Consider the following 18489-nt stretch of genomic DNA (forward strand, 5'->3'; position numbering starts at 1 on the left):
ACTTAGATTAATAGAAATGGGCTACCAAAAAAAAAAAAAAAACCCACTAATAACCAGCCAACAGCTTTATATCTAATACAGTGTCTCTGGCCTCTGTATTATATGGGGCTGACATGGCTGTGGGACCATGTTGTTGGGAAAACTGCTAGTAACATGATTTAATAGCGGAAGCTGCCATTGAGAAGAATAAGCAATAAACATTAATTGCTCCTCCACTATAACTATCTGTTCATAAATCACTAAGAGTTTCTTCCTGTTCCACCATGGAAGTTGGGTCACAGATTTTCTGATCAGCTTTTAGTGCCCTTGGATCTGTATCCCTAAGCCACAGTGCTCATATACATTAAATATGTCCTCTTTCACTATGCTTTAGGTTTCAAGATATTTTTATTTGAGGGACTGGGAAGCTTGGTCATCAGTTAAGAGTGTTTTTTGGTCTTTTGGTAGCACTAAATTTGGTTCTCTAATCCTAGCTCCAGGATTTCTAATGGCATCTTCTGTTTGCTATGGATATTCCATGTATGTTCATAAACTCTCCCATAAATATACTTATATATACTTATATACAAATATATTTAAATAAAGTGTTTTTTCTGAACATGCCCATTGTTATTCTTGAAGGGACTACAGAGCTTTTAATTTGTTTCTTATTGGCTAGATTTTGTGACTTGGAGCTTGAGGGACAGTGGCTTTTGGGATTATGAGTGCTAGTGTTATTTAACTGAAGCATTATTTCTCACTGAGTTAAAGAATATGTTATCTATCTTTAGTTTTATTAAGCCTGTTGGTATTGGTAGTCTACTCATAATATCCAGATGTCTATGTAGTAATGGAAACTTCAAATTCTTATCAATCAATGCTAAAACTTTCAGAGCTGGAGAGGTGTATCAGAGGTCAAGAATGATTGCTGTTTTTGCAGGGAATCTGGGTCTAGCATCCACCTAGGTAGCTCACACCCATACCAGAAATGTTAGCTCCTAGGTATCTGGCACTCTCTTTGGGACACCCTGGGAACCTGCACTCATATGCACATACCATCCCTCCACACATGCACACAATCTCATGTATAAAAACTTTTTGAAAAAGTGCTGTTCTATTTACTCATTATATATTCAATAAAGCTCTCTGATTATCCAGTAGAGACTGTAATATCCCTTTAAATTAAATTTAACTTGATTAAATTCTATGTGCTTTCTATTACATTCTTAGTATCATGCTAAAAGACTACAATTACTGGTAGTTTTTTTTTCTTTTCTCTTTTAATCTTTGGAGCAACACACTAAAATTTATGTCTTATTAGGAATCGCCTTATGAGCTAGAATTACTGTCAAAGACTCTTGTGAACAATAGTCATACCTATACTTCAGTTTGACATCTACGAATATGTTTTGTTATGCATTGTATATTCACTGGGTGTTTTTACACCTTAAGTGCTTTTTCCTTTAACCGCCTCATGCGGTTTCTATGGTTACATGCTCATTTCACTTCTATTTTTGCCTTAAGAGGCCAGACTGCTACATGTGAAAATAAAAGCCAGGGACAAGCAACTCAGCCCTAATGGTTCTCCTCCCGCCTGTGTTCTTGAAGGACTAATCCTTAAGATACAATTAATTTCATGTTAATGAGTCTATTACTCATTATTAAATATAATCCCCTTACACAGAAAATTCACATGTTTCTCTCTTCTGTTTTGAATACGGCATATGTGTCAGGTCCCATTTGCTCGGCAACTTTCTATGCCTTACATAAGATTCTTGCCAACAATGCGAAGCATCCTAAAAGCACAGTGTGGCATCTGCTATTCCTTTTTACTGTTAATCTATTGCTTCTTATTTTGATAATACCAAACTTCAAAGCCATGGGTTTTCACTATTTTATTCTTTGTGACCCCAATCATATATTTCTCAAACAATTTGAAGCTATTGTCTGGTGTATACTACTTTAGCTTGAAGGATTAAAGAAAACAAAAGTACTATAGTTTTAGTGTGATAAAGTCCTACAGCTCAGAAAATAACAGTAAAAGCAAGCTAAATTAGCATGCTGATCCCCATGCAACAAGTTCTGACAATAGAGTTGAAGTTTGTGGGAAGCAAGACAGACAAAAAGAGGGGATTACCTTTTGTAATCATGTAGAAGATGCTGATGGCTAGATGCTGCAAACTCAGAAGAATATTTTACTATTTCAGCTTGGGTTTTAGACTCATGATAGTTGATAGCAATGGTAGACAACTGACAATAAGCTGCCACTTCTTTTCATGTGTGTATTTTATTTTTTCTTTAAATGTATTGAGAACGATATATATCAGTATAATGTGCTTTAATCAAATCCATGCCTTGTTCCCTCCTCTTTAATTCTGTTTACATAGTTCTGACAACTTTTCAGTCCCCCTATTAGCTACAATATTAATCAAAGGGAAAAATGGATAGTTGCTTTCACAAACTGGCTTAAAATTTCCTCCAATGCTGGTGAGTTCTTCTTTTTAAAGATATATTTTTATTTTTAATAGTGTTTATTCCTGTGTATAAGTATGTGTGTATGAGTATAGAAGCCGGGAGTCAGGTCTCCCTGGAGCTGCAGTTATAAGCACTCATGAAGCCCCTAATGTGGGTACTGTCTATTTCGACTATGTTGTCTAAACTTGGGGAATATACTTGTCCATCATGTTCTCTCATACCTCTTTTTATTTCTGTTAGTTTAATAGTTACATCACCATTTTTCTAACTTTGGTTTTATATATATATATATATATATATATATATATATATACATACATACATACATACATATATATATATATATATATATATATATATATATTTGAAAGACCTAAAAAGTAATGTTAATGATGGACTAACCTAAAAACCAATATTTGTTCCTTGGAATTTGCTAGCTTCCTCTCACAAGGCCCTGAAATAAGAAGAATTCACACTGCCCCTCCTTTCCTGTGAGTCAACAGTGGTAAATAGGGTCAAGAGATAGCTGTAACTCTGGTTTGCCCAGACAAGATTAATTAGCACACCTGAAGCCCTAAGGTCTGCTGACCCTAAGAGCAGACCATCCGGCCTCCAAGGGTCACGTAGTACTCAATGGACAGAGGGTCCCACCCCCTCCCTAAGCTTGTGGGGTTGCCTTTAAAAACACCTGTGCCCGGGGGAGGGGGCTTCTCCCTAGCCTGAATGCTGGAGGAGCCTGTTCGCGCAAACGTTTCCTGTTCATTAAAGCCTCTTGCATTTTGCAGCAACTGGACTGGACATTGAGTTCTTGGGGTATCGACCGAACCTGGAAGACTCCTCATTCTGAGGGTCTTACATATTCTCTTTTTTTTTTCTGGTCGTTTGAAAAAAAAAAACAATCTTTTATTCCATTAACTGTACAAGTGCTATGCTATCTATACCATAATCCTAATTATTCTCTTTCTTCTTTCTTTTACTTGGTCCTTAAGGTATAAGAGCAGATAATTCAAGATTTTTTTTTCTTTTGCAATCCAAGGTTTATAAATAAATATGTCTTTCTGGGCATTGACATTGTTGTGCAACTTTTGGCTATACATCATTTCCAATGGTTTTCTTTGCCACACTGTTTAAGAATGCTTTGTTTAAAATCAACATATTTGTGAATTTTCAGTTTGTTTCTGTTAATTTGTGCCCCTAGGCAACACAGTAAAATATATTTTGCATGACTTTGATATTTTTTGTTTCACTGAGTTTTGTTTATAATGTGATTTATGATATAAGATGCATAGCAGAAACAACTCCATATTTGGCTGTGGTGTATGACTGTGCTGTGGTTTGAATAGGACATGCAATAAAATTATATCCAAGTACATGGTGCCAAGTAATAATGGATAAAACCATACTACTAATAATTCTTTCTTCCTTTATGCTGTTTCTGTCACATATTTGGTCATCCTAATAAAAGTACCTAATACAATTATGTAGTCCCATGGAAATGAGGGTTGCTGTGTTGATTAAACCTAACTGAGTGGTTCTCAAATCTCTGGAACTGTTTGAGGAAAGAATTTGTAGGAGTCTGGAAAGGTAGGTTATCAAAAGCTTAAAATGGTATACACAGAGCTCAACAGGCAATTTCAGAAGAAGGTCAGAACCCCAATTGCAAGAGAGAATGGGGTGATGAGATTTCAGGAGAAATGAGGACTGAACCACAGACAGGTCATTTTATACACCGTCAAAAATGTTTCTATATTTTGTCTATGCACTGAGATTTTGAATGAGTCTTAGTTCAAAGTAATGCTCTAATTAACCTGAGAGCATAAATTTGGAGGCAGTAGAGAAGTGGGGATATTTTTACCTGTTCTGATCCACCGTTAGAAACAAGCCAAACACTTTGCCCTACAATACTAGGAAAGTTATCTCATGGGAACCTTGGGCATTTGCTAGATTTTACATATAATATACTCCAGGACACAACATCATACAATTATTTTCAAGACATTCTATTGATAAAAAGAGACCTTTCTGAGTGCTTTGCTTACACAAAGTTATATTGGGAAAGGTCTTTGTAGCCTCATTCATCCAGGTTCTCAGAGTCTTTGCATGCTACCACCAAGTCCATGGATGATCAATTACTGCCCAAGCTGACATAAAACTTGGCATTTCTCACATGCTGATGGTTTTATGGGCTTATAAGTTTCATGTATTATGAGGCCATGAAGGCTTGCTCCAAAAATTTGAAGGAAGTCGTAAAAGTCCAGGGAATGTGTAGCAAGTACAGGTTAGCAGATAGAGGTGCACAAAACTATGGCAGCTAAATCCAAGATACAGTATAGACCTTGGGAAGATGGAGATGCTAGGAACTTGATACAGCTGATGAAGAAAATATTAATGAACTGACTCAGCCTAAGAAAAGGGCCATGCAAATTGCCAGGCAGTAGGAGTTGTGCTGAGGTACAAACATAGTTAAAGTGTAGCAACTTGCTACTAAATTGGCTTAGGCTATACACACAGCCACCTAATAGTGTACCTAGAAAACTACAGCCCTCAACTGCATCACATTGCACATATACCCCAATCCAAATAATGGGACAGGTTAAGTCTCCAACATAACTCTCTACTAAGTGACCTTTTATGCTCATTTCCCTTCCCAGAATTTTCCAGAATATATAGGCTAATGGAAGAAAGTAGCCTGATCCAGCCTGAATTGGTTTGAGGTGTGTATCAAGAAAATTGCCTTAAGTATGTCCTCAGAATTAATGCTCATGAAAAAAAAAGTCTTATTAACTATTTTATGCTGATGAAAAAAGGTCTTAACTATTTTATGTTACTTAAGTGTTTGCTGCTCTGGTCAAAAACTGATGGATTATCTTTTTAGCAACATTGGATCTGTGTTAAAATGTTGTAGGTAGACTTGAAATGTTCATGTGACTATAGGTATCAGAGGAGATATTACGTTTTAAATATGATAAGAAGTATTTCCTACAAATTCATGTTTTCAATGCTGGTTCCCAGATGATAGTCTTGTTTTGGAAGATTTGGAATTTTTAGGAGATGGTGCTTAGCTGGGGGAAGAAGCTGAGGATGGGTACTTGGGGGGGGTATGTTTTCTCTGTCTCACTTTCTGTCTGCTGCCTGCCTATCTGTCTATTTGTCAGTCCATCTTTCTCTTTCATGTCATGATCATATGACAGCCTTTTGTACCACAGACTCCTGTCAACACTATATCCTATCAAAGTACATGAGTCAAATCGTCACAGATTCAACTCTGCAAACAGTTATTTGCCTAAAATAAATCATTGGTGCGTCTGTTTCTGTCTGGTCTTAGTTTGTATTTATACAAAAGTAACCCTGTGTGTAGGGCTTGGCTGGCTTGCTCATCTTACTGCCTTGTTCCTTTCATTCCCTTCCCTATTGATCTTCTGTCTCACTGTTCTATCCATTATCAAGAGTGGGGAGTTGACGTTTGCTCAGTTGCTGGATGCCTTTGACTGTTTATCAGAGTTGGTTCAGTTTGCACCTGTTTCGTAATGTTTTGGTGGAGAGTTGTGTGTTTGTTGCTGACTAGTCTGACATTCTGCTGATTCACTGACTATAATGCTTTTGAAAAGTTTGAATGTGCATCTCCCAAAGGGTCTCCAATGATGCCTAGGGTAACGTTTATAATATCTTAGCAAATAAGAAACTATCATGTATAATAAAAGTCAAAAAAGGACACTGTATATTAGAGCAAAGCTACTTTGGTGAGCATGATTTTTTTTTCATGATACATTCTGAACATAAGCCTGTTTTGCCTTTGTGGAAATATTATTTGATTGAAAGCAATGATGAAAAAGAAAAAAGAAAACCCACCATACTATTAACTTTGTAATGGTTGGTTATAAAGCTCTGTGTAGGGGACTCTTACTGATATTGTGTAAGATATAGTCTGAGTTACACGAGAAATATCCCAATAGATATTGCTACAGGTTTTAGTAATTTGCTAAAGTATAATATTAGTAAATGCTATATATTATATGTCTCTTGGAAATACCATCACACAGGATTTACAGTTAGGGAGAGAAAGATCATAGTCCACACAGGCACAAGTAAATCCTACACAACACCATTGTACTCTAAAAAGGAGAAAGACAGTAAGTTGCAAAATAAATAATACAGTATAGGTGCACAAAATAATACTACGAAACCATTAAAATTTTTCTGAATCTGCTTAAGTATGAAGAAAATGCAGTAAATAAGTTGTTGAAACTGCAGGTTATTTATTTGATGGTAAAATTAAAGTAGGAATAAAGAACTTGAAGTAGTGAGATTAAGAATGTGAGCCATGCATGGAGAACAGCATGGTGAGATTAATGAGGCTTCTTTTCCCTTCCTAGATTTTCAGTGTTAAAATAACGAGCGAAGATAATTAGCATATATATCACTTTAAATTTTCATCATTCCTTTATGGATTTTTTAATTAATCTAACTTACCATTATTTGATACATCTATGAATCAAAACATCCTATTGTAATCCTTTAATGTTCACAACTATGCTATTTCTCAAAAATAGAATTTATGGTCAAAATAATGATAGTGGAAAATAAAAATAAGTCACTACTGAAAAGAGAAGGAAATTCATGATGATGATACATGACTCTACTTCCAGCTTTCAGGAAGTTGAGGCAGGGGCATTTCAAGTTCGTTTAGTGATCTCGGGGGTCTGTGAAGTGCAATTACAAATAAAAATCAATTAATTCTAGTGAAACTAATGATGGGTAATTTTAGGGGTTTACTTGTCTACATTAAAGATATCCTAGCAGCATTGGCATGTGAGCTAGCCTATTGATCAGGGAAAACCTAATCTCAGTGGAGGGGTACTCACTGATTGTTGAAGACTCAGATAAAGAAAATAAATACAATGTTGAGGAAATGGTAAGACCTTCTTCCTTGCTCCTGTTGTAGACCCATTGTGCTTCTCCACTAGCCAGTAGTGGAAGTGACTGGTGGAACTAGGTTGGAGGAGGAGGGGAAGGCTCTCTTGTTGAGGCACAAAGGTCTTCCTAGTGACATGACTCAATTTCCTTAATAACTAGTCTTTCTCGTATGCATTCATCTACCACCAGTCTGTCTCTGTGGAGAATCCTAACTAATTCATTGTGATTGATCCTGACACTAGTAGTAGTAGGCGTAGGTTTAACCAGTTCGCAAAATGAAAATGGCCTGTCTGGTTGCAGCAACAATTGGAGATCTTTGGAAAGAGGTATGTAATTGTCATGGGGGTTCTGGATCAGAAAGAATTTTAAAGCAAAATCAATTGATGTTAATTACTGAACTGAAGAATAGATACAAATAAATAAAGCAGTGCATTGGCTTACAAATCTGTGATCCCTTAACACTGCATTTAGTTATTTGAATGAAGTAGAAACTATTTTAATATTTGAGGCTTTTTTTATTTTTAAGATTATAATAGAATTTCTGCCTTCTCTTTCTTTCCTACAAACTCTCCCATATATCTCTCCTTGTTTTCCTTCAAATTCATGGTCCCTTTTTAAACTAATTGGTGTTACATATATATATATATATATATATATATATATATATATATATATATGAATTTTTCTAATGTTTACTTATATGTTAGCTATTGTCTGCATATTGGTCTGTGCACCACATGAATGCCTGGTGCAGGGAGAGGCCACAAGGAACCATCAGATTCCTTGGAGTTACAGAGAGTTGTGAGCTGACTTGTGGGTGCTGGGACTAGAACCCAGATGTTCTGAAAATGTAAATAATGTATTTAAACAGTCTCATCATTTGCAGTTTTAATTATGCATTGTCCACTCCCATTATCTTCAAAATTGCACTCTGACAGTTCTGTTTTCTTTGGCAGAGACTTCTTTAGCAATAGAAGTCCAGAGATGATTACAAAAAAAAGTCCCTTTCTAGAGAACTAGCTCCAAGATTGTCTAGTTATTACTTAAGAAAAATCAGACTCTCTGGATCCTTGGCAGTAAAATGCTCAAGGAGAAGTATTTCCTTCAAGTATTACTTACTGATCCAAAAGTCAAAATGTCCATTTTGATTAGCTGACGTATAGAAAGACAAGGTGTTTTTACATCTTTCCAAGGCTGTTGATTATGTCACAAAGGTAGCATTTAATGTTCAACCTTTTTGTTATGAATTGTGTTTGATCAGTTTAGAAGAGGTTAAGTAAACATGACTACATTAACAAGATTTCTCCTTGCTGTAGAACGTCTATGCATTTTTATAGATATGGATGTCAAGGATGTGAATGCTCTAAACATGGATATAATACAGTACAGAGCACTTAAAGCCACAGAATATTTTGTTTGTGGAGATCTTGTTGTTATAAAAATTCAACATCTTCCTTTCAAAGCATCTTCTGTAGCCTAGGCTGGCCTTGACCTTACTGCATAGCTGAAGACAGCCTGGAATTCCTGATCTTTCCTGCCTCCTCTGCCTCCCACATGCTGTCATCACAAGTGCAGAGTCCTCATTCAGCTAAAACACATTTACAATTGCAATATAATGAACATATTTATTCAAGATCACTCTATTTTTAAATAGAAGGACTTTTTTTTCTTTCCAAGAAAGCCATGTTTTTGAAGTTTTACAAGAATATTCTGTCCCCTTTGGTTCATCCTTTCTATGTTGCTTTATTTTCCTCATTGCTATAACAAGGTATCAGGCAAAGCAACTTAAGGAATAAAAGGGGGGTTTCTTATGGTTCACAGTCTAAGGGTATAGTCCAAAATGGCAGGAAGTCATAGTGGCAGAATGGTGAGGTAGCTGGTCATGATGTACATTCAGTCAGGGACAAAAGAGGGCATCTACTTTCAATCTGTCTGTCTGTCTGTCTGTCTGTCTGTCTGTCTCTTTAATGCGGTTTAATAAGGATCAGGATAAACAATTAGGCTGAACAGATGCTTATTCAAGAAGAAATAACTCACAACATAGACAGGTGAACACCAGCAGGTTCCTGCTTCCAAGAATGCCTCTGGAAGTCCTCCTGTCCCCTTGAGGCTTACAAGAGAGCATTCCCCTGCTCCTCCTCAGACCTAGTTCCACAGGTCACTTCCACTCCTGGCTCCACCCCCTATGGGCGTGGTCAGTGCCACAGAAGGAGACAAAGTGAATATCCCTCCCTCCCTCTCTCTCTCTCTCTCTCTCTCTCTCTCTCTCACCCCTTCCTCCCCCCCCTTTTCATTTCTTCACTACAGACAATGGAACCAGGATGTATTCTTCATGCACAAAAGGACCTTGTGGGCACATTGGCTATTAAGGAATACTCCCTTAACCTAGAGAGAAAAGTCCTAGTCCCTACATCAAATGACTTAACAGATTTAGATGACCCCTCCTGGATGGCATCACCCTACATGTGGAGTGGGGGTGAATGGGAGGGGAGGGTGGTCGGGGTGCATGTGAAGGGGGAGAGAGGGAAAGAGGGAGAGAGAGAAAAGGAACTGGGGTCGATATGTAGAATAAAAAATAAAGAAAGAAAAAAGAAAAAATATTCTTTTCAGCTATAAATTTGGTTAAATGTTCTAAATTGTTTCTTAACATTCTAATCACCACGCATATCAGAATGTCAAAGAGGATGTAATTGTCTTGGGGGTCGAATTTCACTTAGCTAATGTAAATATTTATAAATCTCTTTGTAACTTCCTTATAATTAAAATAAATCACCAAGGGTACCATACAAAAGCTTTGAAAATATTTACATAGATTTTTAAATCCAAGGTAATTTCAAAACTATCAATGAATGAGAAATAAATTTACCTCAAGAATTCTAGAATTTAAATTTTTTAGCCAATTTATTTTTAATAGCTATTTCTGTGGCTATTTGAGTGTGTGTTTGTGTGTGTGTGTGTGAGAGAGAGAGAGAGAGAGAGAGAGAGAGAGAGAGAGAGAGAGAGAGAGAGAGAATAGTGAATAGTCCATAGTAGGTTCTTGGACATACATATTAGAACCTTAGTGATGGTAAAACTTTGCTCAGTAAAGCATTTCATTTCATTGTCCTCAAATATGTTCTTTTTTATCTATAAAATATTTTGAATTTTCTATAAATATGCAGAATATAAGTGAACTAGATGAGGTTCATTCTTTCTAGATATATGTATTTCATGTGTGAGTGTCGGGTCTGAACTGAGTCACATGATACTTTAAAGCAATGTTCTGTCTACTCAGCACCTTTTATGTACCTAACTCAATATTTTTCTTAAATTCTATGGAAAACATCATGAAACCTGGAATGTAATTTTGGAAAATACCTTCACAGAGAAATATGAATAGGTTCAAATAACTAAAAATTCTCATATGTCACCCAAGTTCTGACATAATTGACTGGTAAGTGATTGACATGATCACCTTTCTTCAATGGAATATGAAAGCAATATATTCAAAAATATAAAGGTCAGAAACATTAGTCATATGGACAATGTCTAGGTCTGATGCAAAAGTTCAATTGATATTAAATGCTTATATTACACCTCTGTATCTGATGAAACTCTCAGCCCATTTGTTATGTATGAAGCTCTTTAGAGTTCTTCCTCAGTCATGAAAATATCATGAATATGTGTTTTCCACACCATTAATAGTATAAACCACTATTTTTGCAATTTGGTTCTGTCCACTAACTACCTTCCTAGGCACAAATCACATCTTTCAGCCACTTTATCATGTACATTTATTTCTCTTTAAGGAAAGTCTCATTTCTGCTTTCTGTGGTCCATGTTTCTCTGGCTAACACACTCAGGTCCGTTTTAGTGCTTGATAAATCATGACTTATGTTTTCTTTAATAAACATTGCTTGATTAGAGAGGAGCAAATCATTTTAGCAGATTATTACATAAAGGTCAGAAACAATGTTGAAGAGAAAGAAACAAAAGTTATGAGCACCTTGTTGAAATCAATTGTCAGTTTAAGTTTAAAGTCAGCAATAAAGCTTAAAGTATACTTCCCAGTTAGGCATGCGAGTATGTGCCTACTTCCCCCTCTATCTGGTTAGCTTGAAACTGTGTAGGCCCTATGCATAATGGCACACCCTCTGTGCCATTATGTGTGCATCAGGCCTCTTGCATCTGGAAGACTGTTTCCTTGGTATTATCCTTTGGTGGTTCCATCTTTCTGCCTCCTCTTCTATATAGTTATTTGAGCCCTGAGGGAAGAGCTGTGTTGAAAACATCCTACTTAGAAGTGAGTATTTTAGAAAGTTACAGTACATTGTCCAGTTATGGGTTTGATGGTGGTTGAGGGAGACACTGTTCTATGGGTGCAGCAGACTGTTATTAGAATTCATTTCTAATGAGAATACTGAGAAACAGTATTTGAATTCCCCCCTAGATCCATAACCTATCTAGTCTTGTGTTCTTGGCTATACAAGCAGTGTAAGGAATGAGTTTAATCTCATAGAGTGCACCTTAAATTCAACCAGAGAGTGGTTAGTTACTTCTGCAACATATGTGCATGTTGTACCAGCATATCATATAGACAAGTCACCATTGTAGATGAAAGGGCTTGTTTTTTACCATTGTAAATGAGAGGGTCGATGTTTACATTTCTTCATTGGCAGTTACTCTCCAGTACCACAAAAAGTAGAGGTGAAAAACATAGTTGGGCACCAGATCAACTTCTCCATGTTCAATGAGATATACAAGTTCTTTAATAATAAGGCCTTAACATCAGTTTGGGGGGAACAAGAATAGTGTTGTCAATAGCCTGAGTTGTTTGGGATGGAAAAGTTAAGGGAGGATGAACCATGATCAGAGTATATTGTAGGAAAACAGTTTATTTTCATTGAAAATTGCAAATATGAAAGAAAAATGGAGCATACAGAATTTGATATCCAAACTTTTAACTTTTACCTAGCATAAACATCATTGATTACATGTTTCTATGTATATATACAATGTATGAGGTATGTCTACTAAATTCTTTCCACTAATAGTTACATGTAAATATATTCCCTAACCATTTTTTTTACCTTGAAATATTTGCATATTGTAGTGGTTTGAATTAGAGTGCTCTCAATAGACTCAGGTTTAGCAAGTATAACTTTGCTCTAGGAAGTACATCACTTGGGGCAAGTTTAGGTTTAAAAGCTTCATTTCATTCTCAGTCATTCTATGCCATCTACTTGCAGCTTAAAATGTGAGCTCCAGCTGAGTATGGTGGTGCAGAACTTTAATCCCAGCATTCGGTAGTCAGAGGTAGTTAGAGCTCTGTGAATTTGAGGGCAGCCTGCCTTACATAGCAAGTTACAAGACTGCCAAGGCTACACAGATAGATCCTGTCTCAGTCTCCTTCTGCTCCAAACAAAAAGATGTACTGTTGTAGAGTATTATTTTAAGATGTGTTTCATTTGTGCATGCTTTGGAACATTTGTTTAATGATGCAAAGATGTGTCTTAAGAAAAGCTGACTAGACATTAGCAAAGCTAAGGCAGGACATTCATAAGTAAGAATAATACTTCCTGTGTGGATTTATCTGGGAGCTGGGTGGTGGGCCCCACAAAAGACTGAAAAGCTAAAAGTTTGATAAAAACCAATAATAATGTACCTGCTGACACCTATCCTTCTGAAACCAAAACCCCAAATCAACCCTTCCTTTTGTAAGTATTCCATGTTTTATCACAGCAATAAAAAAAGGGGATAATACACATATAATCATTTTTCTACATTTAACTGGGAATTTTTTAATACATATTCCTGTTTAAGTTTTAACTTGGAAAGAAACAGGAGATTTTTTTGTTTGTTTGTTTTTTGTTTTTTGAGACAGGGTTTGAAAAGTTATAAAACAAATAATTAGTCATTTTAATTAGCTAAGGATATAGAGAGTTTGAGTGAATAAAATGCCCTTGGTTGGATGACAGTTCTGTGTAAACTGCCATGGTGATACATACCTCTAAATCCAGCACTTAGTAGATGGTGACAGGGTGATCAAAAATTCAGTCTCATTCTTGACCTTGTGGGCTGTTAGAGGTCAGCCTGGCTCAGGACCTTAGTATTTTAGATTATTACTACAGATGACAAAAATCTATCACCATTTTTTACATTCCTAGGAATAGACCAATCAAGAATAGGAACAAAGAAGTCAAAAATTAGTGCTTTGGTCGAATCACAAGAACAGAGAGCAGAAAACAATAGAGACTTCTAAGTGAGATATTATGAGTGAGTCTGAGTGAGGGGAAAATGTGGAAGATGCAGAGAGAAATTCAAAGAAGAAGAAAATGCATAGTCCTATGAGAAAGTGAGTAAGAAGAAGCTAATTAGAGTGAGATAAGCAATATTGATGATACTGCTGCATGTCTCCTTGGTATTCTAAAACCAAACTGCCTTATCTTTATAAGCATACCCGGAAGGCTTCCCTTTTCTTGCAATTTAGAAATATGTTTTAAATGAGGACTTAATAAATTATTCTGAACATTTTCTCATCAAGTAAAATTTGATTTTACAGTTAACTTGAGGACAAATAACTTATAATTAAAACCTAAAATGTAAAAGAGTAATACTTTTACACAAGAAGAACATTGACAATATTAACAGCACTTTAATAGTCAATGATCTCATGTAAGATGAGATATCTTAGCCCTCAGATGGTAATTTTGGGGACATGATTCTGTGCCTTTTAACCTTGCTTCACACATAAATGTTTAAATTCTTGCCCTCAAGGGAAAATAGAGGGGGACGGTAGCAATCTCCCATCTAATATGATATTGATAATATGGACTTTGTGGGGGCGGGGGTGGAGGGGAGAGTGTGTTTAATTAATTCTGAAAGCATGCAAATCATAGAAACTCATTTCTTGATAACTGGCTATGTGTCTATCATAATAAGGAATAAATAAAAGACTTCCTCTTGGGGTAGTTTAACCACATGGAAGCCCAAATTCGAGTTATCCACTTTCCTCCCTATGTCTTTGATCTGTTCATGGTCTGCATTTGTAGCCTGTGTGTATTGCTTTTCTGTTGTGTTTGTCTCTGAATCCTGCCTGTCTCTACCAAAGGGCTTTATTCTTTGTTCAATGAATGACATTAAAAAACATGGCATGGGAAAGTAATGAAGAACATTTACAGAAATCTCTTTAGCAGACTTTTCCAAATGAAGAACTTACTTTATTGAACTAGCTGATCCATACTAGCATTCAAAATCACAATAGAATGTTATCAACACATATCCACACATTATTATCAAAGTTCATGGAATACATATTTTATGGTGACTTTGAAAGTTTTCAGAAAATATATACCACAACATGAATAACCACATGTGTGTGTGTGTGTGTGTGTGTGTGTGCAAACATTCATGTACATGCACACACATGTTATTTTATATGAAGGGAATAGAAAGGCATGTACTTAAGAATAACATGACGAGGCAGAGCAAAGAACCCAATATCAGCCACCATTTCTGACTTGTCCTGCCACCCTACATGAGTACCAGGGACTCCCCAAGACCCCACCTCCCTCTCTTTGAGTCCACTGACATACAGCTGCCATATCCTTCCTGCCACTGAATTCCCCCCCCCCCCAGAGAGACCTGTAGGCAGAACAAAGCATCTAGCACTGGCTGCCATTCCTGTCTTTCCCCTCCACTCTCTTCAAGAGAGGAAAGGATAGAGACTTGAACCCATCCCCACCAGGAGAGGGAGAGACTACACCTGTACCCACTGGAAGAAGAGATTGGAAGACTACAGTATAATTACATATCCAACAACAGAAAGACTTATATTATGACACCACCAGAGTCTAGGGATTCTATGCAAGCAAGACTTGAATATCCCAACACATATGAAGCAGAAGAGAATGACCTTAAAAACATCTTCATGAAAATGATAGAGGCCCTCAAAGAAGATATGAGAAAATCCCTTAAAGAAATGGGAGAAAAAACTAACAAAAAATTGGAAGAAATAGAGGAAAAGATGAACCAAAAATGCAAGAACTGAACAAATCTCTTAAAGAAAGCAAGGAAAACCAAGAAAAAGCAAAACAAAACAAAAAACAACAACAACAAAACAAATAAACAAAAAACAATCAAACAGATGAAGGAAACAATTCAAACAGTTCAAGTCCTGAAAACTGAAATAGAGACAATAAAGAAAACACAAACTTAGGGAATGCTAGAAATGGAAAATCTGGGTAAACTATCAGGAACTACAGATGCAAGCATAACCAACAGAATACAAGAGATGTAACCCTTAACACAAAATATCCAGGAAATGTGGGACACTGTGAAAAGACCAAAACTAAGCATAATAGGTATAGAAGAATGCGAAGAAGCCCAAGTCAAAGGTGCAGAAAACATGTTCCACAAACTCATAGAAGAAAACTTTCCAAACCTGAAGAAGGATCCCCTTGCCACATAATAATCAAAATACCTAACATACAGATAAAGATAGAATATTAAGAACACTGAAGGGGAAGGTCAGGTAACATATAAAGGCAGATCTATCAGAATTATACCTGACTTCTCAGTGGAAATTCTGAAAGCCAGGCAGTCCTGGATAGATATTCTACAAACACTAAGAGACCATGGATACCAGCCCCTACTGGTATACCCAGAAAAACTCTAAATCACTATAGGTGGAGATAACAAGATATTCCATGACAAAACCAGATTTATACAAAACATATCAACAAATATAGCCCTATAGAAAGTTCTGGAAGGAAGGCTCCAACCCAAGGAAGTTAACTACACTCACAAAAAAAAAAAAAAAAAAAAAAAAAAAAAAAAAAGCAATAGATAATCCCACTTTACCAGAAGCCAAAGGAAAAAATGGGGTAAATGTAATCACAATACTACCACCAACAATGAATTCAAAACAAACAAGAACTAACAATCAATGATTCTTAAATTACCTCAATATTAATGGTCTTAATTCGCCTATAAAAAGACACAGGCTAACAGAATGGATATGAAGACAGAATCGACCTGTCTACTGAGTACAAGAAATCCACTCCAACTTCAAAGACAGTCACTACCAGCATAAAACATTAGGAAAAGATCTTCCACTCAAATGAGCCCAGGAAACAAGCAGTTGTAGCTATCCTAATATCTAAAAAATTAGACTTCAAACTAAAATCAATAAAAAAAGATGAAGGTCATTTCATATTCATCATGGGAAAAATCCATCAGGATGAAGCCTGAATTCTGAACATCTATGCCCGAAATAGAAAGGCACCCACATTTGTAAAAGAAACATTACTAATACTCAAATCTCACATAAAATCTCACCCACTGATAGTGGGAGACTTCAACACCCCACTCTTGACTCTAGACAGGACCACCAGACAGAAACTTAACAAAGAAACAAAAGAACGAACAGAAGTTATGACGCAATTGGAGTTAACAGACATTTATAGAACATTCCATCCAAACACAAAAAAGTGTACTTCCTTTTAGTGACACATAGAACCTTTTCTAAAATTGACTAGATATTCAGCAACATAACAAACCTCAAGAGACACACACACAAAAAAAATCAGAATAACACTCTGTATCTTATCAGACCATCATGCTTTAAAGTTATAATTCAACAACACAAATTGCAGAAACCCTACAAACTCATGGAAACTAAAAAATGTGCAATCACACCATTCCTGCGTCAAGGAAGAAATAAAGAAAGTAAAGACTTCATAGAATTCAATGAGAATGAAGACATAACATACCCAAATATTTGGGACTCTTTGAAATCAATAATAAGAGGAAACTTCATAGCACTAAGTACCCACATGAACAAACTGGAGGATAATCACATTAGAGAATGAAGAGCACAACTGAAAGCTCTAGAAAAAATGATGCAAACTCATTGCCGAGGAGTAGATACCAGGAAAAAATAAGATTGAGCGCCAAAATCAATAAAGTAGAAACTAGGAAAACAATACAAAGAATCAATGTAATAAAGAATTGGTTCTTCGAGAATATCAACAAGATATTCTTTATCCAAACTAACCAAAAAGCATAGAGAGAGAATATGCAAATTAGAAAAATCAGAAATGAAAAGGGGGACATAAGTGTAACCAAAGGTCTCCCAACCAACAAAGCCTAGGGCAAGATGGCTTCAGTGTAGAATTATACCAGAAATTCAAAGAAGAACTAATACCAATACTCAAATTATTCCACACTAGAGAAGCAGAAGTGTCATTGCCAAACTCTTTTTTAGGATGCCACAATTACCTTGGTACCCAAGCCAACAACTAAGAAAGAGAACTATAGACCAATATCCCTCATGAACATTGATAAAAAAAAGTACTCAATAAAATATTGGCAAATCAAATTCATGAACACATCAGAGAAATCATCCACCATAACCAAGTAGGCTTAATCCCAGGGATTCAGAGATGGTTCAACATTTGAAAATCTATCAATGTAATCCACCATATACTCAAACTGAAAAGAAAACCATATGATCATCTCAGTAGATGCTAAAAAACTCTTTGACAAAATCCAAGACCCATTCATGATAAAGTCCTGGAGAGATCAGGGATAACAGGAACATACCTAAACGTAATAAACATAATAGATAGTAAACTAACAGCCAATATCAAACTAAATGGAGAGAAACTCAACAAGATTCCTCTAAAATCAGGAACAAGACAAAGTTGTTCATTCTCTCCATATATCTTCAATATTGTTCTTGAAATTCTAGCTAGAACAATAAGAAAACAAAAGGAGATCAAAAGTCTACAAATTGGAAAGGAAGAAGTCAAACTTTCACTATTTGCAGATGATATGATAGTTTACATAAGCGACCTGAAAAACTATACCAGGGAACACCTAAAGCTGATAAAACACCTTCAGCAAAATGATAGGATACAAGATCAATTAAAAAAACAAAACAAAACAAAACAAAAAAAAAAAAAAAAAAAAAAAAAAAAAAACAGTAGCACTACCATATACAGATAAATGGGTTGAGAAAGAAATGAGTGAAACATCATCCTTTATAATAGCCACAAACAACATGAAATACCTTGGAGTAATGCTAACCAAACAAGTGAAAGACCTGCATAGCAAAAACTTTGCGTGTTTAAAGAAAGA

The sequence above is a fragment of the Phodopus roborovskii genome, unplaced genomic scaffold, assembly GCF_943737965.1.
Source record: "Phodopus roborovskii unplaced genomic scaffold, PHOROB, whole genome shotgun sequence".
Lineage (NCBI taxonomy): Eukaryota > Metazoa > Chordata > Mammalia > Rodentia > Cricetidae > Phodopus > Phodopus roborovskii.